Source organism: Mastomys coucha, unplaced genomic scaffold (genome assembly GCF_008632895.1).
Source record: "Mastomys coucha isolate ucsf_1 unplaced genomic scaffold, UCSF_Mcou_1 pScaffold12, whole genome shotgun sequence".
Taxonomy (NCBI): Eukaryota; Metazoa; Chordata; class Mammalia; order Rodentia; family Muridae; genus Mastomys; species Mastomys coucha.
The window spans coordinates 9,369,407-9,375,236 of NW_022196894.1; the positions used below are offsets into that span (position 1 = coordinate 9,369,407).

The following is a 5,830-nucleotide window of genomic DNA, read 5'->3' on the forward strand; positions in this document are numbered from 1 at the left end:
CTATGCTATGACCCGGCCTCCTATCTGCTATGCTATGACCCGGCCTCCTATCTGCTATGCTATGACCCAGTCTGCATTACCATGCATGCTCCTCACTGTGATGCTTCCCCTCACCATGGACTCAGAATTAATGGAGCCAAGCGAGTATAAACTGTCATCTCTGAGACTGTGAGCCAAACGAGCTTTTCATCTTCTGAATTGTTTTTTTGGGGGTACTTAAACTGATAAGATGGTGACTCAACCACCTGCACTGAAATAAGAACAGAAATAATAAATCTCTAGAATACCATATGTAGCAATAGCAGAGATTTCTAGACCAGTGGGTCTCTATTTATGCTGGTGGCCAGTACAGTGATAGAAGGACTGTCACAAATTGGCCAGGGACAGAGGCATGTAGCTAAATATCCACAACTAACACAAAGCTGCTGCTTGATGCCTAGTAAATAACATCAACTGCAAGTCCAGAGGACTTCAATAGATTCAATAATATTCAATTGATTAGTATGGTCACCCCCAAGAATATTGCTTTTATACTGGCCATTGTATCTCTAGAAATAAGCCAAAGCAAACTCAGAGAGTTTCCAGGTCTAACAGTGAGAGGTAGCTGGCTGGTAGATGGAGAACTGCAAGGAAGAAGATATAAATGACAAGGAAATGATACCATGGAGGAACATAGCCATGGAAACCAAGCCTAGAGTGTGTGGGTGAGTATAAGACCTTGAAGTAAGGCAAACGCCGATGAAGTAATGTGTGAACGCCTTAATTATGATTGGCTAAAAGTAGCTTAATTACCCCGGTCTAACCACCACAACTCACTTGCTCCAGGAGTCCCTCGGAGATGCTCTCATTGCTGAGAGATCGAGTCCACAGACCTGGACTCCCACCACCGAACAAGACAAGCCAGCACCACGGACTGAGCTACAGCTGGGCCAGAAAGCAGAAGGACATGTCAGGAACCTTACTCAATGTGCCACCAACATCAGGCCAGACCAGAAGGACATGTCATGAACCTTACCCAATGTGCCACCGACATCAGGCCAGACCAGAAGTTAGTGAAGTGTGTGTGTGTGTGTGAGCGCGCGCGCGCGCGCGTGTGTGTGTGTGTGTGTGTGTGTGTGTGTGTGTGTGTGTGTGAATGCAATCCCATTTTACTATTTGTTTGTTTATTGCTACTTATGAATAAATAAGCTTTTATAACCTGACCTCTGAGTCCCAGGCTTCCTTCTTGCCTCTGTCCTCAATCCTAATCTGAGCCAAGAACAAGGCCCCAAGGGAGTCCTTAGCTGGCTTTTTATTCTTTTTATTTATTTTTATATAATATTCTTTTTATTATATAAGTATCAGTCATGGAAGAATGTCCAATCAGGTTCTTTTTCAAATCATCTTGGACCCTAAAAGAATATTACCAGTTATGATTTTGGTGATAAAAATTGTCTTGTCCCTCATGAAAATCATAAGAAATCCAAAGAAAAATCAAGATGACTGAAGGCTGTTGGTCATTTTATATTTGGATGTTTTATATTCTGGAAATGAGAGGGGAAAGAAGATTGTTGGTGGTAGACAGCAATATTTGCTTCCCCAGCAGCTGTGAGCACACCTTTCCTCTCTTCTTAAGGATGTGTCTGTAATGATGACCTTTGTGTTCCCTAGCTAGAAGTTAAACATAACTTTAAGACACCCTTGTGCCTCCCTTGTCTGTAAACAAGTGGAAAGTCAACACATTTGGAGGACACAACAGAGTTCAGGTGTCTAAAAGAGCATTCTCACTCTTGACACTGACTGCAAGTCCAGAGGTCTTATAACAACTAGGGCTGGCCTTAGTGACTACCCAAGTCACACAGCACCCCATGAAGATGAAGCTATGAACCCGTGAGTCAAAATACACCTTTTCTTCCACAAGTCGGTTTCTTTAGGTGTCTTGTCACCACAATATAGAGCAAATAACATGGTGTGTAGAGCTTTTGGGGCCCTGCTTGCTTCTACACATGGGGGGAATTTGATATCAGACCAGGACAAAAGAAGTAAGCTCAAGGCAGAAATCTGACTTGTGAGCCAGGCCTCAGGAAATAGGGTCAGATTAAGAACATTTACATTTGAGTTAATGCCAAGCTTTCCTTTTGCCTCTGTAATCCCGATCAGCCCCTAGAAAGGTATTTATCAGATTTTGTTTATTGTCTTGCTTATTCCTTGACCCAGAACTGATCATATCATTTTGCATGTACTTAAAGTGGTATAAAAGCAGACTGGAAAATAAAATAAAATAAAATAAACTTGTTTCAGCCTCAGAACTGGCTGGGGTCATGCTCCAGTGTTGTCCTGTCCTGGCTGGGGTCATGCTCCAGTGTTGTCCTGGCTGGGGTCATGCTCCAGTGTTGTCTATCTGTCTTCTTTCTTGTTAACCCTCACTCCTGACGTGGAGAATCAGCTGACTGACTGAGCCAGCTTGGTCAGCATGGCAGGAGCCTGGGAGGCCTGTCTGAAGTTCAGTGTTCATACCTCCCTGTGTGACTATGAGCAGCTCTCTCCATTTTTCTAAACTCCCATCTCCTCATCTTAGACAGACTGAACAAATGATTTACTTAATAGACAGTATTTGGGGGAAAATCATTTGGTAACTTTTGCCTTTGAGGAAAAGAAACCCAATTAAAACAGCCTGAGTAAGAAACAGAAAGCTCACTTGGTGGCAGATGGTATATGTGCACATTATCTCAAGGCCACATGGCAGTGCTGAGGTAAACAACTTACCTGGGGTATTACAGGGTCCTTTTGGGAGGAGCTACCCAAGGCTGAGTGGAGCTTTATCTCCCTAGTAACATTTTAAAGAGTGAACTGGTCACATGGTGTAAGTTGAGGAATGTTCTGGAATGAAGAGGTAAAGAGCAATATGAAACATACCTAAGAATATTTTCTTCATATGGGCAAAGTACATTTCCTGAAGTGGCTTTGAATTCATTCTGTAGCTAAATCAGATCTTCAGCATACAACACCCCCTGCCTTAGCCTAGCAAATAACAAGAATTACAAACCTATAAGAAAACTAGCCAACAACAACCCACAGCACTATATTTTAATTTCTGCACTGTTCCCATTTCCCAGATGAGTAACTGAGAAATGGACAGATGCATGTTATTAAATATACACATGCATAAAAAGTATTACACAAAGTGAAGGGACAAAAATGGATGAGTTTAGGGACCTTGAGAGATATGCGTTTCCAGGCTTTCTTGATTCTTACCTGGACTAGAGAGGCTCATTTGAAGTAGTTTACTTGGATGCATAGGAGAGACCACTGCCTGGTCAAAAGAGCCACAGACAGTCACAGAAACTTGCTTTAAATAGGTCATCTTATAGCTACAGTGTTTGCCTAAGCAACATACACACACACATACAGAAAGAGAGAGAGAGACAGAGAGACAGAGAGACAGAGAGACAGAGACAGAGAGAGGAGAGAGAGAGAGAGAGAGAGAGAGAGAGAGAGAGGAGAGAGAGAGAGAGAGAGAGAGAGAGAGAGAGAGAGAGAGAGAGAGAGAGAGAGAGAGAAAGAGAGAGAGAGAGCAAAGCTCGTATTATTATCTACATTTTTCAGGTACTGGAACTACTACTCTGTATCCAAGAATGCACAGCCTCTAATGATAGAGGGTTTACAGTCTACTCTTCTGACTTCAAATTTCAGATTCCAATAATTTTTTAAAATAATATTACATTTTGAAAAAAAAGCATCATGTGTTTTCACTGATGATGCTATTGAGACACATAAAATCATGCATGACCTGGAAGTAGAAGTGATAGTATGGACAAGATACAGAGACAGGAGGGAAGAGGGGATTTGTTAGCACACAACCTACTTATATAAAAGCTTACAGAAACCAATACATGTGTTGACAGTGAATTCTGTTGAGCATGTTCCTTCTTCAATGGGTCCACTGCTTGTAAACAGTGCCTGCTGTAGATGAATCACAGCACATTTTCACAGCCCCTCCATGAATCTTATGAATGGAACCAAGCTGTCAAGCTCTACAGTAAGTGGCACGAGATGTGGTGCTACCCCAAATCAAGCTTTCTGTGGCTAAGTTTTCAGTGCATAGCAGGCTCTAATTTAGCTGTCAGACCCTAGGTCTTTTGCCAATGCTAATGCAGAACTGTGGCAGGGCTGATAATTATTTCCAGACTCCAGTACCTCCTCCCTTTACCTTCTGGCTGCAAATACTCAGCAGCTTCAAGCTAATTTCCTCTCTTATTTTCTTCATTAGTTTGCAAACTACTACTGCCAACAAAACAACCCATCTGATAAAACATGTCAACATAGAGTGCTTAAAATATTAAAACTGTCAAATAAAAACTCCATTTCTACATACCAGCTCAATGAGGTCACATATGTGGAAGCTGATTTCTAAAGTTAGATTGTGTAGATTACAAGGTTGTTGGGATTTTCTTTTAGGCCTATACGATCAAGCCCCACAATGATGGCTCTAGTTCTTGTTGGTCCAATGTCTTCAAAATCAGTTTCCAATCTACTCTTGGAAGAGATTGATTTTTGTCTTAATGGTAATGTCAAATGTTCTACATTCAAATGAAGGCTCCGTGGCTTTTACACTCAGTAAAACTAACAAGAAAATTACCTGAGAGAAGAGACTAAGATTTAGCTTGCTATTATATTGCTTTCTCCCCATCATTAAACAATGTGGACAGGAAATGGAGCCTGTCTGCCAATGGTCATTATCTGGGCTGTTGTTCTCTAGGAACCCTCATAGGTTGAACACCCTAATTCAAACTATAGTAATGAAAGTTGTAGATGGGAATGACAGTGATACAGATAATTGAAAATCAGAGAAGATAGGGAGCTTGCCTTTGGTAGGACTAAGCTCTAGGAAGAGACAGCATGCTGTACAAACAGACAACATTAAATGAGACTTCACATCTACAGGCAGAACTTCTCCCAAACAGAATATTTGTCCAAATAAACATTATTGTGTCTGCAACTTGGATCTATAGAAAAGGAACTCTTTACTGAGTCCCTCCACTTGGACTAGTTAAAGGAAGTTCTGGCAAGAGAGGCAGTAGATGGGTGTGAATTGTTGAAGCTCCTTTTTTTTAACTGCTGAGTCAACTCTCCAGCCCCCCCACCTTTGTTAACTGCTGAGTCAGCTCTCCAGACCCTTTGTTAACTGCTGAGTCAGCTCTCCAACTCTGTTATTGCATTCTCAACATTTGAGGGTTTACAGAGTTTGAGCATCCAAACCCGAACCTGTCATTTACTCTTCATGAAAAGCATACATAACAGCTATCAGTAAGCAGCTTCTAGGGTTTAGGCATTTCATCCTGTACTTACATACATATTAATCCATTTCCTCTCCATACACAACTATACTAAATGAAAACTATGAGCACAATTGTCCTAGTCAGTATTCTCTTGTGAACAGACACCATAACCATGAGACCTCTTATAAAAGACATCATTCAGTTGAGGGTGGCTTACAGTTTCAGAGGATTTGTCCACTATTGTCAACATTTCTGTCATGGCTAGAAATGTAGTGGCATGTAGGCAGGCATGGTGCTGGGGAAGGAGCTGAAAGCTCTACATCTTGACCCACAGGCAGCAAAAGTGACTGCCACACTGGGCATAGCTTGAGCATATATGACATACTTCCTCCAACAAGGGCACACTCTCTAAGAGTGCACTTCCTGTGGCCAAGCATTCAAACATATGAGCCTATGGGGCTGTTCCAATTCAAACCAGCAGAGTCACCTTCATTTTGTACATTAGGAGACTGAGTCAATAAGATAAAAGAATTAATCAAAGTTCTATACCTGGAAGACATGGAGCTGGGATG

At 41.7% G+C, this 5,830-nt stretch overlaps 1 long non-coding RNA gene across 2 annotated transcripts in view; it reads right to left on the reverse strand.

The window, feature by feature from the left end:
* The window catches only part of LOC116085403, a 31,667-nt gene extending 28,807 nt beyond the window's left edge, over nt 1-2,860 (reverse strand). Inside the window, exons 1-3 of one of the 2 annotated variants that reach the window (XR_004116534.1) lie at nt 2,746-2,860; nt 817-924; nt 58-250 (exon numbers count right to left, since the gene is read on the reverse strand). This is a non-coding gene — a long non-coding RNA (uncharacterized LOC116085403). Of the gene's footprint in view, nt 1-57; nt 251-816; nt 925-2,745 lie in introns of those variants that run through there. The other variant, XR_004116533.1, reaches the window with a different exon arrangement.
* Between the last annotated feature and the right edge of the window lie 2,970 nt (nt 2,861-5,830).